At 41.2% G+C, this 20,033-nt stretch overlaps 1 non-coding gene across 1 annotated transcript; it reads left to right on the top strand.

Moving 5' to 3' along the window:
• Window positions 1-15,042: 15,042 nt before the first annotated feature.
• LOC136307085 (U6 spliceosomal RNA) lies at window positions 15,043-15,149 on the top strand. Its single transcript, XR_010725776.1, has one exon. It is a non-coding gene; the product is annotated as a U6 spliceosomal RNA (small nuclear RNA).
• The last annotated feature ends 4,884 nt before the right edge of the window (window positions 15,150-20,033 follow it).

Below are 20,033 nucleotides of genomic sequence, written 5' to 3'. Positions count from 1 at the left end.
AAAGAAAATGAAATGGCTGCATCAGGTGTAGAATGTACTCAGATCAACACAATGCCCAGTCTCTGTGCCATGATAAACAGTATATTTGGGTATTTATCATTTATATTCACTTCAACTCGTTTGCTCATTTTTCATTGTCAGTGGATATAGAGATGAAAGAAATAAGTTTTATTATTGATGACTTTAAATGCAGACAAGCTTGTTGAGAAATATAGACAAGTTTAGGGGGGGAATGAAATCAGACAGATGCATGTTTTTCAAAATTAATGTTGCATTCAACTAATGCCTGCTAAAGAACACTAATTAAAATGGTGTTTTGCATGATGTCCTTACATGTCACCTTCATTAGATTGTCATTTACTTACATCCATGTATGTTAAGTGTCCTTATAAAAAGTTCACACCAGTAAAATCAAATAGATAATTTGACTGATATCACCTTTGTGTTTTACTCACACAAACACATAGACAGTTTGAACAGCAGATTTATTTTGGGTAAAGGCCTGAAACCGTTACCTATGACTCAGCTTGCCCTCTACTGTAGTATACATTAATCTTTGGAGTTTTCTTAGGAGATAAGAAGCTTCACAATGAAAATATAAATGTGTTTGCTTACTAGCAGCTCCCCAGTAATTCATATTGTCAGGGACAGACAAACTTGCTGAATATTTTCTCCCGGTTACTTTTGTAACCTTTTGCTTGAGCAGAATAAAAGGAGAAAACTTCAAGTTTAAAATATTCCTATAAAAACTAACTTTAAAAACTTTTCTTCTAAATATAATGAAAGAACAATTAACTACAAAGAATTCTTAGCAATGCTAGTCAACTTCCTAAAAAACATAAGATGAAAACAATAGTTTGCCCTATATTAGCATTCTGGGTTGTTGTTGTTTTTTTAACTGAGCCCCTAAAAGCAAATGACAAGAGCTTTATTTCACTAAAAAATTCTTTTGACCGTTTCTACAAAACATACATTAAGTTGCTTTAGATGCCACTACTAACAACCTTGCCCTTTAGACCTCAGCTTGCAGAAATAATGAGATAGGGTTTGCTAAACATTTCATCTCTGCTTCAACTCCAGCATGGTCCATTTATTGAATGACCCAGTCTGGTAAAACATACTGTTCTTTCTTTATTCTCGTTACAGTTAGGAGGTAAAATCTCATTAGATATCTGACTGGAGAACTTTGCATGGTTAATTAAAATATGACCTATCAACTTGGAAGTTTTGCCCACTTTTTATCACTTTAACATTGTGAGGCAAACCAGGAGAATTAGGAACGTTTCAGTTGTTCTTCAGCAGGAAACTCATTTAACCTTTAGTAAATACTGTCTCTAGAAACAAAGTTTAAATTAATTGTATCCTCTTCCTGAAAGTTTTCCTAAAATATTCTTCTAGCCTGACCTGTGGTGGTGCAGTGGATAAAGTGTTGACCTGAAATGCTGAGGTTGCCGGTTCAAAGCCCTGGGTTTGCCTGGTCCAGGCACATATGGGAGTTGATGCTTCCTGCTCCTCTCCTCCTTCTCTCGCTCTCTCTCTCTTCTCTAAAATGAATAAAAATCTCTTAAAAAATATTCTTCAAGTTCTAAAACACAGGTAGAGGTAAGAGGGAGCAGAGACTTAACCTATGAATCTTTTTATATAAATTTATTTTATTGAAACAGTGATAGCTAAAATTCAAGCTCTTTAAATACTGGGAAATATAAAATTTATTATCTCTTGTCTAGCTACTAATCACATTACAATTATTATGTATAGTAATTCCAATGATTCTGTTCAATCACTAGCAATCAACACATGACATTGGGCAGGTGAATCATTTATTCATCCACACAATATTATTGCCCCTTCCTATACTGGCCAAAGTACAGAGGAAATATTACATGGGTTTAGAGGCATGAGAATAAGACCCAGGATGTAGACTCTGGTTAACAATGTAGACTGCAGAGGACGTCTTGTTCCCACACATTCTGGGCTGCTTAACTCAGCTCTGCGTCCACGCCTTTCCGGGTCACCTGAATCAGCACCTACTATGTAAGCCATGACATCATGAACTGATGTAACGGCACCATGACACTGTTGTCCCTGAGCACTATATCTACTGCTCCGGCACTGCCAGAATAGAAATAGAAGAAAATAGCATAGAATAAAGCATTGCAGCATGTCTCATATTACTCTAGCTTCCCGTGTTTTCTTCACCTTTGGAATCTCACTACCTAAACCATCCCTTGCAGAGCAGTTGGGCTCCACATCAGGCATAGTCAACAGGATCCAATGAGTACCCCTTTAGCCCTAGCATCCCCAGAGGGTGACAACAACATGTGGCCGCTGGCCACTTTTGTCACCTGACAGTGGTGGTCCTGTTGACATGGGTGACTCTGGTGGACTGGGAGACTGTGCAACCCACTCTGGAAGCCACGAGAAAGGCTTTAGAGGACTTGGAGCTGAACTCCCCAAAGACAAATCTAGAGACAGCAGGACCAGTGCCCTGGCTGTTTTTAATACTGGCACAGAAGCAGCACCTCTGGTTTTTGGAGTAGACAGTGCAGATCAAGCAGCTTCAGCAAAAGGAGGAGGCCTTGGAGGAGAGGATACAGGTCCTCAAGCAGCTGCAGTGGTTGGAGGAGGCCCTGGAGAAGAGGCTGGAAGCCTTGGAGGTGGCCCTCCATGTCTCAGGTTGGAAGTCACAGGTGAAGGTTCCACCTCCATGTCTAGTCCCCCTTTCTGGCCCTGACTCCCCCTATGGTGTTGCAGGCTCATCCATTGATCAAGAAGCAGATAGAGGCCCTGGCTGGTTGGCTCAGTGGTAGAGCATCAGCCCTGTGTGGGAAGTCCCAGGTTCGATTCTTGGTCAGGGCACACAGGAGAAATGCCCATCTACTTCTCCACCCTTTCCCGTCTCCTTCCTCTCTGTCTCTCTCTTCCCCTCCAGCAGCCAAGACTCCATTGAGTAAAGTTTTCCAGGGCGCTGAGGATGGCTCCATGGCCTCCACCTCAGGCGCTAGAATGGCTCCTGCCACAACAGAGTGACGCCCCAGATGGGCAGAGCATCGCCCCCTGGTGGGCATGCCGGGTGGATCCCGGTAGGATGCATAGGGGAATCTGTCTGCCTGCCTCCCCACTTCTAACTTCGGAAAATACAAAAGAAAAGAAAAAGAGGCAGATAGAGCATGATTAGCCCTTGACATGGGAAGCCCCAGGCATTACACAGCACATGGTATTTATAAAATATTTTCCCTCAGAGCTCCAAGAACTGTGTAAACAATGTTGCCAGTTGGTTGGAGAAACTGTACTCAGCTAGCTGTTACACCTGTGGAATGACGGCACAGACAGCATAGAGATGTGCCAACTGTCGGCGATAATGGTTTTACCATCTTTGCATCAGTGCATTCAGAACTGCCAGTGGCTGGCAGCCGGTGAGGGAAACAGGTCCCTGATTAACTGACTTATGTCAATTGCCCACCTAGTGTGGAGGAACCCACAAAAGCTACCAGAAACTATGAGTAAATGGAGCACATACACGGACTTGGTGTAAATCATATGAGAAATGGATATGAGACAGATGATGTTTAAGGCACAGTACCAGAGTCTGGATGAAGAGGTATTTACCACTTGTATGAAAGACATGATATTCACTGCCGGCCCCTCTGGTGCCTTTGGGTCCATGGTGGCTATCCTGACCCTCTTCGTAGACTGCCACATTCATGAATTGACCACTGCCATGACCAATTTAAGGGCCGTAGAGATTCAGTAGATGGACAGGGGACTACCAGTACACATCTCGGCCAGCGTGATCCAACCGAAAAAGGGAAAGTCAAAGGTGCAGGCCCCCTAGGGGCCAATGAAGGTTTCGAGATGCCAAATGTGGGTTGATTCGGTAGCCGCAGAGGTGGCCAAATGACGTTTTGCTGGCCCTGTCGCGACAATTGCACCCAGAGCAGCACTTCCACAGCTGGCCTGGACCGAGAGCCAAAGAATACCTGAGAGCTAAGGCTCCAAGATTTCTTGGGAAAAGTTTCCCTGCTGGACTGAGTTATTGGCTGAGGCGCCAGGTTAGCAGGGGAGGCCAGAGACAGGAGGCCACATGTGGAAGTGACAATCCACTGGTCCCCCCATAATGACTAGTTTGTCCTAGCTAGTGGTGGGATTCAGTCAGTTTGCACCAGTTCTGCAGAACCGATGCCAATTTATTTGTTGAATTTGGTAAACTGGTTGTTAAAATGGCACTTGTAATCAGGGTTTAATCTAAGACAGGCGCCTGGGCAGCTGCCCAATGTGGAAATCGCAAATTTACATTCTTTCCTTTTTTTTTTAACGTTCATCTGTGCGACAGCGCATTCGAAGAGCCTGTAGTAATGTTCATTCCCTCCCCAAACTGTAAAACCAATAGGAAGTTAGGATAAAAGCAAAGAAAATTGCAAGTGAGGGCGCCAATCAAGAAGCAATACGGAAATACCTTAACAGTTTTATTGTTTTGTATTTAATATTTTTTCATTAATATTTTAATATTTTAAAACTCATAACAATCTAGTTTTGTGTACTACTTTTATTGTTCTTATTTGAGTATTAAATGCATGAAATAATAACCTACCTTTTAGTATATCTTTTTTTTATATACTTAAAACTGTCAGTAGGATAGAGAACTGGTTGTTAAATTATTTGAATCTCACCACTGGTGAGACACTGGGGAAGACGACACCTTCTCTGTGGCAACCTAAAGGCCTGGTTTTGTTCCTTAAGGGATATGGAGGCCAACGGATCAGAGTATGTAGGGCTATCTTGATCTTGGGTATTGGCTGGCTACCCCCTTGAGCTTATGTTGTATATATTTTTCCCCTGCTAGAGTATATCATGGGCGTTGATGTCCTTTGGGGCTTCATGGATCACGTGACTCAGGAAGAGTTCAGATTGCAAGTGCGGGTCATTAAGACTGTTGTCTGAGGGCATGCGTATCACGTCCCAGTGGTGTTGCCACAACCCTGATGTGTTGTGTGGGCATAACAATACCAGTTACCAGAGGACATAAGGAGACCGGGCAGACAGACTACCTTGAAACTGAAAGAAGTTGGCATTGTCTGACTAAGTCACAGCCCTTTCAACTCCCCACAATGGCCGGGACAGAAATCAGACAGAACTTGGCGTATGATGGTGGACTATTGAGAATTGAACAAGGTTACGCCATTGTTACACACAGGAGTATCCTCTATTTTAGGCTTGATGGACAAGCTCAGTGTGACTCTGGCAACTTATCATTATATGATAGACTTGGCAAATGCTTTTTTCTTCATAGACATTGTTCTGGAAGGCCAGGAACAACTTGCCTTCACTTGGGAAGTTTGCCAATAAACTTTTGTGGTCCTCCTGCACTGCAATTTGTATAGACCCATAATTTGTCAAGGCCTGGTGGCACAAGACCTGGCCACTTGGCCAAAACCCCCTAAGGTATCACTGTTTCATTACATAGATGACTTGTTGCTAACCTCTGATTCTCTTGCAGATCTAGAGACAGCCACAACGGGGTTATGGCAGGCTCAGCAAGACTAGGGGTGAGCAGTCAATGACAACAAGGTCCAGGGGCATGGTTTATTGTCAAGTTTTTGGGAGTTGTCCGGTCAGGTAATACCAATGTGATCCTTGAAGGAGTGATAAAGTTCAAGCATATCCCTGACTACAGACGGTCAAACAGTCACAGGACTCTTTAGGTCTCTTGGGGTATTGGTGTGTGTTCATTCCCCATCTAGTCAAAACCATTCGCCCTCTGCACCAGCTGTGTCAAAAGGGGGCAGTCTGGGATTGGATTTCAGAAGAAGAGTGGGCCTTTAAGGATGCCAACCAAGCAGTGGCTCAGATACAGACTCTATAAGTGCTTGATGCCAATAAGCCTTTCCGTTAGATGTTACTGTAACCCCTGATGGTTTTGAATGGGGCCTATTACAGAAGTGAGGGCAAAGACACACCCAGATAGGCTTCTGGTTTCAATTATGGAAAGGATTTGACACTAGTTACTCCTTGGTGGAGAAACAGCTAGCAGCTGTCTATGCAGCCTTGCAGTCCTGAAAACCTATTACCTTGAAGAGGCAGGTGCAAGTCTGCACTGCCTACCCCATAGCTGTATGGGTGCACTCTTGGGAGTCTGTACCCTTGTCGGGCATAGCACCAACCCCTACTTTGGCTAAGTGGGTGCTTATTTAAAACAAAGGGCTGTACTGAGTACCAGCCCTTTGACATAGGAGCTGCAACAAGTATTAGGCCTCATTACCTTTGCAGAGTGGCTGGACGCTGTGCAGAAGGTTGATGTCATCCCCCAGTCCCTATTGTGAAGGGATGCCTTCCGTACTACCAAATGCCTGGTATATAGATGGATCCAGTAGAGGGAATCCTCCCACCAGGACAGCAGCAGTGCCTGGCTGGACACAGATGACCTGTGGTATAAGACAGGGCTAAGCCAGAGCAGCCAGTGGGTAGAACTTCAGGTTGTCTGGCTAGTCTTAATGCCTGAGCATTAATTGCAAGTACATGCTTGCGCTAATAGCTGGGCAGTCTGTCATGGCCTTATTTTGTGTCTTCCTCATTAAGCTACCCACAGCAGACTGCTGAGGACTGACTACTCTGGGCCCGACCTATGTGGGAAGAGCTCTGGGAAAGAGGACAAGGGGAATGTGTGGTGATATACTATGTCCCTGAATACTGCCCTTTGCAAAATCCCGGAAATGATGAGGCAGATGCTTTAGCTAAACTTGAAAGGCTGGTTCTTCCCAGGGAAACCAGACTGTGTGGCTCCACAAGAAAATGGGTCATGCAAACCCCCAGACCATGCAGGCCCTGGCTACGTGCTGGCGGCTAACTCTCAGTGCCACTTACATATGGGCGGCAGTGCATAGATGCAAGGCCTGTGCCGAGCACTTTCTGCACTGCAAAAGCCCACCGATGGTACAAGGACAGGTAGAGAGGGGCTCGCAGCCCTTATGGCACTGGCAAGTTGATTATATCAGCCTTCTGCCTACTGTACAAGGATTCAAATATGTTTTTACTGCAGTTGATGCTGCCACAGGATTGGGCTTCGCTCATCCTGCCCTGTGAAGACGACATCATTCAAACCTTGGAGAACTTGTGTGCAGGATATGGTCGAACTGTCCTTGTTAGTAGTGATCAGGGAACCCATTTTACAGAGCAGAGGTACAGACTTGGGCCAAAGAACAAAACATTGAGGGGAGGTTTCATACTTTCTACTGGCCCTGGGAGGCTGGAATGGTAGAATGTTATAATAGCCTGTTAAAAGAAAAATTTTGACTGAATGGCCAGACTCCTGGTTGGGCCAAGTGGGCAACTCATCTCCCCCTGGAGGTCAGGTTGCTGAATAAGCAACCCCAGAAAACAAGTTGGTCACCCCTAGACTGACTGACACACGGATACCTTCAAGCCCTTCTGGTACGCATGCCAAAGGGTGAGGATCCCCCCAAAACGGTTACCTTTTCCTAAGCAGGGAAGACTCTTATTACCTGCAGTTGAGGTCCTTGCTGAAGGACAGCAAAAACAGTGGAGCTGGTCATGTCACATATAAGCACAGACACCCTGGATAGCCCTGTTAGAGCCTTGGGGCATAGGGTGGAACGACAAGAAACTATATGGCCAAAGGCTTATCGCTGACCTGAACCACTCACTGTTGCCTTACACTCTGAGGGTAAGGGGAGCATTTTATGAGGCATAGCATCCTATGCCTATGGCCTCTGTTCCTACTAACAATGCAAAATATCCTTTTGTACACATCTCTGCCCTTGGAAGGAAAGGTTGGGTACCATAGGCCCAGAGCCTCACTGCTCCTGGCAACTCTCCTGTCTCAGGATGGAAAGGTGGCATATATACTCCCAGATGGAAGAGACTTACCACTAATATGTCTCACTATCTCTCCTTTCTCTCTGACCAGCTTGAGTAGTGGAAACAGTTTGCTGTCCTGGACCCATACCTTCTCCCATGTACATAACATTTCCATTGTTGGATGTGTATGGAACTACCCGTCGAAGCTGCAGCAGGGCTATCATGGCAAACTGTTCTTGCCACCCTAGTTAATTGGACTGCACTGAAGCAATGGGATTAAACTAGCCAAAAGTGGAACCAAGGTTGATGGACTATAAAAGCCTGCCTTCGGCGCAAATATCATAATCCTGATCCTAGAATATGCAATTCACAACAGCTGGGGTTGGTTGGGGAACGTGTACAGTTAGAACATGTACCTTTCTGTATAGAGCAGCATGACTCTACCCATAACCATATGATAGGCTGGACCCCTCACAAATTATGTCTCAACACCTCTGTGGTTCATGATCCCACTACTTGGTGGGATGGTTGTAAACTGACCAGAATGAAACCTAGGGACTTTCTCCCAGCTGGATACTTATGAGTCTGCTACTATGCTTGTCTGGACATGGGGCCAGTCATTGTACTTGGGGTCACCCTTACATTTAAGGTGGATTCTTGCTTCCTTACCCCAATAACCTCCAGTTAGGGTACTGAATAACACAGATGGCACCAGGAAAAATGAGCTGCATGGTGGTTTTACCCCTTAGCAATATTCCTTCTAGGTGGAGGAATAATATATGTATAATTATAGGTAAGGCTTTAGCAAAACACACTGCCCAAGGTTTGAACATTACTTGGCATGTCCTGACTCTCTTACTAGATGAAACTACCCAAATGAAGAAGGTGGTGTTACAAACTAGAATGGTCTTAGACCTTCTAACTGCTTGCCAAGGAGAGACATGTACCTTACTACATATAGAATATTGTATACGCATTTTGATCACCAAGAGCAAGTGAAGGGAGCTCTAGCCATAATGGAAGGGGAGGTCCTGTCTATACAGGCTTTACAGGATGACCCCTTAACAACCTTGTGGAACCATGTAGGGAAGCCCTGGAGATGGGTCTTCATCATGAGTGCCCTGGTTGCTGTTTGCTTGGTGGTGGGTTGTTGTACCCTGTATTGCTGCAATGGCCTCTGGGCCCAATGAGCTGCCTTATGAACCACAGTCCCCATCCTATAGAGGTGGAATGTGGGGACATGACAGTAAGATCCAGGATGTAAGCTCTGGTTAACAACATAAACATCAGAAACCATCTGGCTCTCATGCACTTTTGGGCTGCTTAACTCAACAACTGCTGTGTAAGCCGTGGTATCATGCACTGGCGTAACATTGGTACCTATTGTTCCTGAGCGCTATACCCACCTCTCCAACACTGCTAGGATAGGAATAGTGGAACACAGCATGGAATAAAGCATTGCAGCTTGTCTCATATTCCTCTGGCTCCTTGTGTTTTCTTTACCTTGGGAATGTAACTGCCTAAACCACCTCTTGGAGAGCATGTGGGCTCCGATCTGAGCCATTTTTAAATTGAAGAGACAGAAAAATAGCCAATTATTGTAGTACTGTACCAAAGACTGTAACAGAAATAATAAGTACATATTTAAACACCCATAAATGTAGAGCACTCATAGTTGGAAGACTCATTAGAGATTTGCTTTATGATCGTTTATTTTCATTAAAGGCGTTAGTATTCATATGTAATTGTAAGAGCATTAGAATTCTCACAATATGCATGAATTTCACACATTTTGTATTTCAATGCAAGCATTTGAATTCCTCCAAAATGTTTTCTAAGAGTTTATTGCTCAAAGAGGTACCTGCAGCACAAAATGCCAGGCTTACATTTACCAGGGAAGACTTGGAGTGAAGCTATCATATGCCTGTCCCCAACCCTCACACAGATTGCTAAAACACACAATTTGTAGTAGGCATGTCCTTTTAATAAGCAGTTTTACATGGCTCTACAGTCTCAAGTCAAACCACAGACAGGTTGGCTCTGGTTTATCCTGAGGCATCTCTGGTTGTGCTTGGTTGTGTAAAGGCAGAGCCTTTGGTCAATTCATTAGGCTGATGTCTTCTCACCTTGGCTGCCTTCCACCATGGTGGCTCAGTGGATGGGGACATTGCTCCCTACTCTGTTGTTGGGCACTCTTCTCTCTTATCCAGGATACAGTGCTCATCTGAAACATTAATTTATATGTGTCAAGGGCACATCTCCTCTTCTGGGAAAAGACCCTAAACTGCCTTACTGCAAGTCACTGTTTTAAGCTCTCCTGGAAATTCCTGCTATATCTAAACTTCCTCTCCTGTCTAGTTAAATTGCAACATTAGTCAAGCTGTACTCCCTTTCAGAAAAATCCATCTTTCTCAACTTTACTGTTGGTGGGGAAAAAAGCATATAAATATTCTTGCTTCTGTTGCTTGAGATTACAGGTGAAGGAGTTTATCCTTGATTTCTTCATATACATAAAGAAATAACCCTGAGTGATCACTATATTTTGTATTTTTTAACTAATAGAATTATACCACAGCCCAAGGATATAAATATTCATGAGGCTAGTCACATCGTCTTCCCTCTGAAGTTCTACACACAGTCAGTCCTTTCTGTATTAAGACCCATCTCTTTCTTTCCCTATTATTTCTTCAGCCTTTGCTGCTGGCTCTGGATGCCAGTGGAGCTTGCATTTTTGTTGCCTCCCATGAAACTGTAATAATTGAGATCACATAGAAAGGAGCTCATACCCCTTACTGGTGCCCTATTTTTTGCAACTGTTGCAGGGGACATCTGAAATCACCTGGATCTGATGGTCATTGGGTTTAGACTCATGTATCCCGTGAAACTGCAACCAATTGAAAAAAGGGTCCTTAATAGCTACTACCATCAGGGCACAGCAGAAAACAACTGATCCAAAAGTTCAGTCTTTCTGAGAAGGAGGTCTACTAGCTAATTATCATGACTGTCTCCTAAGGTCAACTTCTAATTAAAGAAGCATCTAAAAACTGACTGTAATCTATTCTAGAAGCTGTGGAGGGTGAGTGCTATCTTCATACTCATCCTCTGCCATGCTTCAGAAAAATAGTATTGTCTACTGTAAGGGAGTTGTACATATAACCATTGCCCTGAATTTTATGTCTGGTGCCCCAGTTTCTGCAGCTGCCACACAGAGGACATCCATGATCATACAGTTTTGATAAGAAGGGTTTGTATTCCTGGGTCCCAGGGGATTGTAGCAATCAGAGATGGTTCTTAATAGGTTACCATCACTAGGGCACTTCACAGAGAGCAGAATAAGGCACCCTTAAGTCCTTCTATGAAGGATGGCTCTTTGCTTTTTCTGGAGTTTCAGCTTAAGGGCAGCCTTCAGACTTGGCACACATTCAGTGGCCTCCAGAGTTGCTCTTAAGAAACATAGGCTAAAGGGCATCTTGGCACATTCTCTCTGTCTTGCAACAGTTTGTCAGTATCACTCAGCAAAGAGCTTATATAGTTGCTATAGCCCTGATTTTTATGACCTTTGTCCAGGGTATACCTCCAGATCACCTGGCTCTGGTGGTCAGTAGGGCTTAATCTTGCAGTCCCACAGTACTGTATATACTTTTGTTGCCAGAAGAAATAAGGTTTTTCTGTGGAGTTGCAAGAAAAGCATTTCAGAGACCCATGTATAGGAGGATGATGTGTAGTGGTAAGATTTATTTGAGCTGGAGAAAACACAAAGGATGGTCTCCCGGTGCTCAGTGTCTCATCCATAACTGAGTGGCTCAGATCCATCATACTAAGAAGTCCAGCCTGATCTTTACCAAGCCCAGAAAAAGGACTAAGGTCCAGAGATGTTGTGCATTAGCAGGATTTCCTGAGATTCCATAGTTCAGTTTAGTTCATGTTAAAGCTTAGTCTAGCTAAGTCTTCTTCTGGTTAGCTTAGTGTCTGTTCCTGGCTGTACTTCAGCCAGCACTGCACTGCTGCACCCAGGTTGTGTTTGGAGTCATATTTGGAGCCAATATTTGGGTCCATACAGCTGCCAGGTCAGCATGGTTGCTATGGAAAGAGAACACATGACCAAATGAGCAAGTATGCGAACTAACACATTATTAGGAGGGCTTTGCTAAGTTTTGATTTTATTATCTCAGGCTTGGGAAAGGGTAAACTTTCTTTCAAACTAATCATCTCTTTTCTGGCTCTTTGGGGGTTTCAAGCCTTCATCCATTTCTATCGCTTTCTCAGACTAGATAACCTCCCCTTTATGGTTGCTACCTTGGTTCCTACTGCCCGTGAGCCCAGCAGAGAAATTTCCCCTGGTGTTTATATCCCTCCTTCAGTAATCCTGGCTAATGACCTGTACCTAATATTCTTGCTCACTTGGAGGATTAGGTTCTCTTCACAGAGGATGCTAAGGTTCCCTGGGGAGCTTGTGAATGCTGTGGTTTTCTAGTGAATGAAGCTTAATGTCCCATTCAGATCCCTAGTTTGTTAAGTTTAATGTCTAGTTTCTTTTTCTTTCTTAATAACTACTTACCTACTCAATAAGGTAGCTCAAGATGTCCTTATAGTGCTGGGTAATGACACAACATCTCTGGACCTTGGTCCTTTTTCTGAGTTTAGTGAAGACAAAGGTGGATTTCTTCCACAGCATGAAAATGCTATCATTTCCATAATTTTAAAAGCTTATGCCTGAGGGTCTGGATCCTGGTTAACCTAAATTTAGGTGCTGTAATCTTCTCCTTTCAGATACTGACAGGTCTTACATTCCTTAGTTATTGGGTGCTATTAAAATATAGTAAGCTTCCTCAAAAGCATAAAAGTCTGAGAGACAATGATAAACTGAGGCAGGGTTTAATGAGAAGATTAATTACTTATATGAGGCCACTCCTTCAGGACTGAGAGAGTTGGTTGTTTCATGTAGTGTATAAAAATCAACATAGGAAGTCAGTAAAATGACGAAAAAAAAGAATATGTTCCAAATAAAAAAACAAAATAAAATATCAGAAAAAAGACTTTCATAAAATTAAGATATTAATTTACCTGACAAAGTGTTCAAATTAATAATCATAAAGATACTTACCAAACTGGAAAGAATAGACCAAAAAAATACTTCCAAAAATAGATGGAAAATATAATAAAGTACCAAATAAAAGTCACACAACTGAAGAATACAATGACTGAAATAAGAAAATACACTAGAGGGAATCAATAACAGACTAGATGGAACAGAAGAAACAATCGGTCAACTCAAACACCTTGAAGTGGCATTCACCCTAGTAGAGAAGCAAAAGAAAAACATTTTTTTTAAATGTGAAGATAGCTTAAGAGTTTTATGGGACAACATAAAACAGGCAAACATTCATATCACAGGGTTTCTAGAATGAGGAGAGAAAATGTCAGAAATTTTACTAGAAAAATATAGTTGAAAACTTTCTAATGTGGGGAGGTACACAGACATAAAGATGAAGGAAGTCAGATAGCTCTAAATAAAAGAAACCCAAGAAAACCCTCAGCAAGACACATTATAATTCAAATGTCAAAGTAAAAGATAAGGATAGAATTTAAAATAGCAAGAGGAAAACAACTTGCTATGTACAAGGAACCCTCATAAGACTGTTAGCAGATTTTTCAGCAAAGACTTCAGAGGACAGAAGGGTGTAGTATAATATATTTAAAGAGCTGAAAGAAAAAATATTTTCAATCAATAACACTCCAACCTGTAATGTTATCATTCAGAAGTAATAGAGATATAGAGGCTTCCAAAGAAGCAAAAGCTAATGGAGCTCATTATCACTAAACCAGAATTATAAAAAATGTTAAAGGGATGTTTTAAGAGAAAAGAAAGAACTCTAATTAATAAAAAGAACATATATTAAATAAATTTCATAGCCCTGGCTGGTTGGCTCAATGGTAGAGTATCAGCCTGGTGTGTGGATGTCCCAGATTTGATTCCCAGTCAGGGCACACAGGAGAAGCGCCCATCTGCTTCTCCACCCTTCCCCCCTCTCCCTCTCTGTCTCTCTTTTCTTTTCATGTAGCCATGCCGCAAATGGTTCAAGAAAGTTGCCACTGGGTGCTCCATGGCCTCATCTCAGGCGCTAAAACAGCTCGGTTACTGAGCAATGGAGCAATGCCCAAGATGGGCAGAGCATCACGCCATAGGGGGCTTGCTGGGTTGATTTCAATCAGGGCACATGTGGGAGTCTGTCTCTCTGACTCCCCACTTCTCACTTAAGAGAAAAAGAAATATTTTTTTCTAAAAAAAGTAAATATATAGTAAAGGTAGTGAGTTAATCACTTACCAATTATAAAGCTAATATGAAGGTTAAAAGACAATAGTAGAAAAAATAACTATGATAACAATAATTAGTTAAAGAAACACAGCATAAAAGATGGGAAATATGACATCAAAAGCATAAAAGTTGTGGGAAGAGTAATAAGTTTTAGAAGAAGATTAAGCTGCTATTAACATAAAATAGACTATTATATATATGTATATATATATATATATATATAACTTGTTCTATGTAAGTCTCATGGTAATCATAATGCAAAATCTTATAATAAATACACAAAAGAAAAAATTAAGTGTAAACATAACATTAAGAAAGTCATAAAATCACAAGGGAAGAGAGTAATATAAGAAAAAGGGACAAAGTGTAATTACAAACAAAAAAATACAACAGATAATAATAAACAAAATGGCAATAAGCACATACTTATCAATAATTACATGTACACAAACTAAACTCTTCAATCAAAAGTTATAGAGTCCTGGCCGGTTGGTGCAGTGGTAGAGTGTTGGCCTGGCATATGGAACTCCTAGGTTCAATTCCCAGCCAAGGCACACAGGAGAAATGCCCATCTGCTTCTCTACCCTTCCCCTTCTCCTTTCTCTCTATCTCTCTCTTCTCCTCCTGCAGCCAAGGCTCCATTGGAGCAAAGTTGGCCCAGGCGCTGAGGATGGCTCCATGGCCTCCACCTTAGGTGCTAGAATGGCTCCAGTTGCAACAGAGCAATGGTCCAGGTGGTCAGAACATCACCCTCTTTAGGGCATGCCTAGAGGAATCCTGGTAAGGCACATGTGAGAGTCTGTCTCTCTGCCTGCCCGCTTCACACTTCAGAAAAATACAAAAAAAAAATTCTATAGTTTGCTTCAAAATGACAGACTAAAAGTGAAAGGTCAAAAAGAATATTTATAGTGTACTCACTTTGGCAGCACATATACTGAAATTGGAATGATACAGAGAAGATTAGCATGGCCCCTGTGCAAGGATGACACACAAATTCATGAAGTGTTCCATATTTTTTATTAAAATTAATTTTAAAAGAGAGAGAGAGAGAGAGTAGAAGAGAGAGGGGAGAGAAGAGAGAGTGAAGAAACAGATGGCCACTTCCCTTGTGTGCCCTGACTGGGAATCAAACCTGGGATATCCACATGCCAGCCTACGCTCTACCGCTGAGAAAACCATTCAGGGTCTTAGCACGCCTTAAAAGTTCACACAGAGGGAGCTCCCTCCCCTGAATCAACTCAGGCTCCTCCCCTGGGACACACAGTTCTTCCCAGACACACCCTCCTCTCGTTCTGAGATCTTAATTGCTTCCTTTGTTGAATAAATGACGGGGAAAGAAAAAAAAATATTTCTAGTAAATGGAAGCCAAAAGAAAGCTGGAGTAGTTATACTTACATCAGACAAATAGTACTTTGAAACAAAGACTATAATATGAGACAAAGAATGACATTACATAACGATAAAAAGGACAATCCAACAAGAACATATAACGTTTGTAAATATATATATGCACCCATAATAAGAGGACCTAAATGCATAAGGCAAATATTAACAGAAATAAAGGGAGAAATACACAGCTACACTATCATAGTAGGAGACATTAATATGCCACTTGCATCAGTGTATAGAACATTTAGACAGAAAATCAATAAGGGACAGCAGTCTTAAAAAACACTTCAAACTATATGCACTTAGATAATTACATCCCATTCCATACAAAAACAATAAAATATATATTTTTTTATCAAGGGCACATAAACATTTTCACAAATGTGGTAGATAGACGAGCCGAGAAAAGAAAGTGGGTCAGGTACAGGTCATCAGGGTGGAAAGCCTTAAGTGCCTAATAATGGGCAAAACTGGGAAGACAAAGACCTCAGCTCCAGGGTCAGCTTTCCTCCCTTAGCTGGTCATGTGGTTTTAAATCCCCTGACCTTTCATGTCACTGGTCACGTGGTTTGCACTTTCCTCTGACCTCTCCTCCCCTGGCATATGCCACTCATGTGGTTTTAGGCCCCCTTAAAGGAGGCACAAGGGTAAGAGATTAGCCTCATATGACCCATAAGCAAGGCCTTGCACAACCACTCCCTTAAGTATTAATCCCTCAGGATAACATCTAGGCTTCAGTTGTATTTTAGCTCCTGGTCAACAAAACCAGCAAAACCAGACAAGCAATACCACACTGACCTCAGGCCCGGCTGCACTGACTATTGACTCTCTGGAACCAACCAATCAGTGGAGACCATGATCCTGAAAGGGCACCCCTGGAGAGCTGATATATGCTATTGAGTTACTCCCCTGGAACCTCCCCTAAAATCTCCACTTTTAGAATTTTTTTTCTTAATTTATTGATTTTAGCCAAGAAGGGACAGGGAGGGAAAGACAGAGAGGAACAGAGATCTGTTCCTGTATGTGCCCTGACCAGGGATTGAACCAGCAACCTCTGTGCTTCGTTCAAAGCTCTAACAAACCGAGGTATCTGGCCAGGGCTAAAATCTCCACTTTTAAAAGCCTTAAAATGAAAGACCCAGAAAGTGTTCCCTTCCAGGAGCACTCCTGAACCTTTCTCCTCCTTTGTCTCCTCCTCTTCCCTGGCAGGCACATTTTTCTTGCCTCTTTGTTTCTTTTAAGCTCTAAGGAACTCTGGGACTCACCACCAGGGGAGCAGCAGGCAGTGGCAGCTCAGCAGCTCATCCCAGGCTAATCCTCCGAACCTGTCTCCAAGGCCAGCTTTTCTCTGAATTTCCTTCTGCAAGGCCAATAAATATTTGCTTTACTTCCTGCACTTTGTCTCTTGACCGAATCCTTTTCTTTAAGAAGACAAGGATCGATCAAGGTGATTTCTTTTTATTAGTACACAAATAGATCATATGTTAGGCCAAAAAACAAGTTTTAATTAATTTAGAAGGATAGAAATCATATCATATACTTTTTCAAAGCACAATGGTATAAAACTGATGCTTGTTACACAAAGAAAACTAAAAAATTCACAATTATATACAAATTAAACAACAGGCTACTGAACAACCAATAGGCCAAATAAGAAATCAAAAAAGAAAAAAAAATGCCTTAAGATAAATGAAAATAGAAATATATTACACAAAATTTATGAGATGAGGCAAAACCATTTCCAAGAGAGCAATTCAAAGCAGTAAATGGCTACTTCAAGTAGAAAAGTATCAAATAAAAAAACCTAACTTTATACCTCAAAGAACTATAAAATAAAGAAGAAATTGAAAGAAACCAAAGTTTTCCACCCTTAAGCTGCCTTTTTGGAATATTTGTTCAACTTTTTTATTAAGAAACAAAAGCTTCAGAAAGAAATACTTGACTGTTATTCCTTTCCTGCCCAAGAAATTCAGATAGAAAAGCTTGCTTCAGGAAGGAAATTTTAGGATGTTTGCCTTAACCTAATTTAAATTAAGTGTGGTAAATAAAATGGTTATAGGCAGGAACCTGTTAGCTAGATACCCCATGTAACTAATTGTTTCTAAGTTGCCTAGAAAAAAATTCCTGTTGTGTGTATTGTGCTCTTCCTCAACTACCTGTCAATTGTCCATTCTCACTTCAGAAATCTAATATGCCATCCGCCAACCCCTTTACCCCCTTTGTCTAAAATTTCACAGAAACCAAACGTTGCTTTACTATCTGCAGAATTTTCATGCTTATCTGAATTTCCTATACACTGTATTAAAATTTTTATTTCTCCTGGTAATGTATCTTTGTTAATTTAATTATTAGCCTAGCTGGAAGAACTTAGAAAGTTGGAGGAAAAAAAGTAATATTTTTAGCACCCATAAGATAAAGCATAAAAAATTACAAATATTAGAGTAGAAATAAATAAATAGAAACTAAAAGACAGTGGAATTATTAATAAAACTAAAATCAGGTTCTTTAAAAAAGAAATTGATAAACATTAGCCATAAAAGAGACAAGACTCGGCCCTGGCCGGTTGGCTCAGCGGTAGAGCGTCAGCCTGGCGTGTGGGGGACCCGGTTAGATTCCTGGCCAGGGCACACAGGAGAAGCGCCCATTTGCTTCTCCACCCCCACCCCCTCCTTCCTCTCTGTCTCTCTCTTCCCCTCCCGCAGCCGAGGCTTCATTGGAGCAAAGATGGCCTGGGCGCTGGGGATGGCTCTTTGGCGTCTGCCCCAGGCGCTAGAGTGGCTCTGGTCGCGGCAGAGCGACACCCTGGAGGGGCAGAGCATCGCTCCCTGGTGGGCAGAGCGTTGCCCCTGGTGGGCGTGCCGGGTGGATCCCGGTCAGGCGCATGCGGGAGTCTGTCTGACTGTCCCTCCCCGTTTCCAGCTTGAGAAAAATACAAAAAAAAAAAAAAAAAAAGAGAGAGAGAGAGAGAGACAAGACTCTAACAAATAAAATGAGAAATGAAAGAGATGTTACAACTGATACCACAAAAATGAAAAAATCACGAGACTACCATAAATAGTGTACACCAAAAATTGAACAAAGTAGAAGAAATGTATAAATTACTAGAAACTTAAAACCCAGCAAGAGTAAATCATGATAAAAGAGGAAATCTGAGCAGAGTATTTACAGGTGAAAAAATTAAAACAGTAGTCAAAAATGTACCAAATGACAACAGTATAAGATCAAATGACTTTATTGATAAATTTGGTCAAACATTCAGAGAAAATTAATACCAATTGTGCTCACGTTCTGCCAAAAAATAGAAGTGGGGGTAACTCTTTCAAACTAGTTTTACCAAAACTAAGTTGGATACCACAAGAAAAAATACAGCTTAATATCTCCGGTAAACATAGATTCAAAATGTTCTGACAAAGTATTAGCACACTCAATTCAATAATACATTAAAAGAATCATGATCAAGTGGGACTTATTACAGAGATGCAAGGTTGTTGAACATCTGCAAATCAATCAATGTAATACACCACAATACCAAACTTAAGGATAAAAATCATCTATCAAATTTCAATAGATTCAGAAAAAGCATTTGACAAAATTTACATCTAATTATAAAAACTCTCAACAAAGCTGGAACATAAGGAATGTACCTCAATATAATAAAGGCCATATATGACAAGCCCACAGCTAATATCACACTAAACAATAAAAAGCTCAAAGTTTTCATGTAAGATCTAAAAAGATTAATAAAATAAGGATGCCTACTTCTACCACTTCTATTCAATATCTTATTAGAAGTCCTAGCCAGAGCCAATTTAATAAAGTCACAGGGCACAAAACCAATATACAAAAATCTATCACATTTCTAGACACTATAATGAACTATCAGAAAAGGAAATTAAAACAACAATTCCAGCTCTGGCTCAGTTGGTTAGTGACAATCCCATATACCAAGGTTATGGGTTTAATCCCTGATTAGATCTCATATAAAAGAATCAACAATGAATACATAATTAAGTAGAACAATAAATAATTCTCTCTTTCTCTCTCTCTCAAATCAATAAGTAAAGGTTTTTTTTAAAAAATAGCAACAATTTAATTTACAACTGCATTGAAAGAATAAAATACCTAGAAAAAAAATTTAAGCAAGGAGGTAAATGACCTGTATATTAAAAGCAATAACGACTTAAGGAAAGAAACTTAAAATGACACAAATAAATGAAAAGGTTTCCCATGCTCATAGATGAAAAGAATTAATGTTTTTTAAAATGTCCATACTACCCAAAGAAATATACAGATTTAATGAAATACTTATAAAAATTCCAGTGGCATTTTTCGCAGATATAAAACAAGCAATCCTAAACTTGGTATGGAACCATTAAATGCCCTGAGTAGCCAAAACAAATTTTGAGAAAAAAGAACAAAGCTGAAGATATCACAGTTCCTGATTTCAAGTAATATTCCAAAGCTATAGTAATTAAAATAGTTTGGTGTTGGCATAAAACTAGCAACATGGAT

Source organism: Saccopteryx bilineata, chromosome 5, assembly GCF_036850765.1.
Source record: "Saccopteryx bilineata isolate mSacBil1 chromosome 5, mSacBil1_pri_phased_curated, whole genome shotgun sequence".
In the NCBI taxonomy this organism is placed as follows: domain Eukaryota; kingdom Metazoa; phylum Chordata; class Mammalia; order Chiroptera; family Emballonuridae; genus Saccopteryx; species Saccopteryx bilineata.
This window is presented reverse-complemented; position numbering and strand designations above follow the sequence as displayed.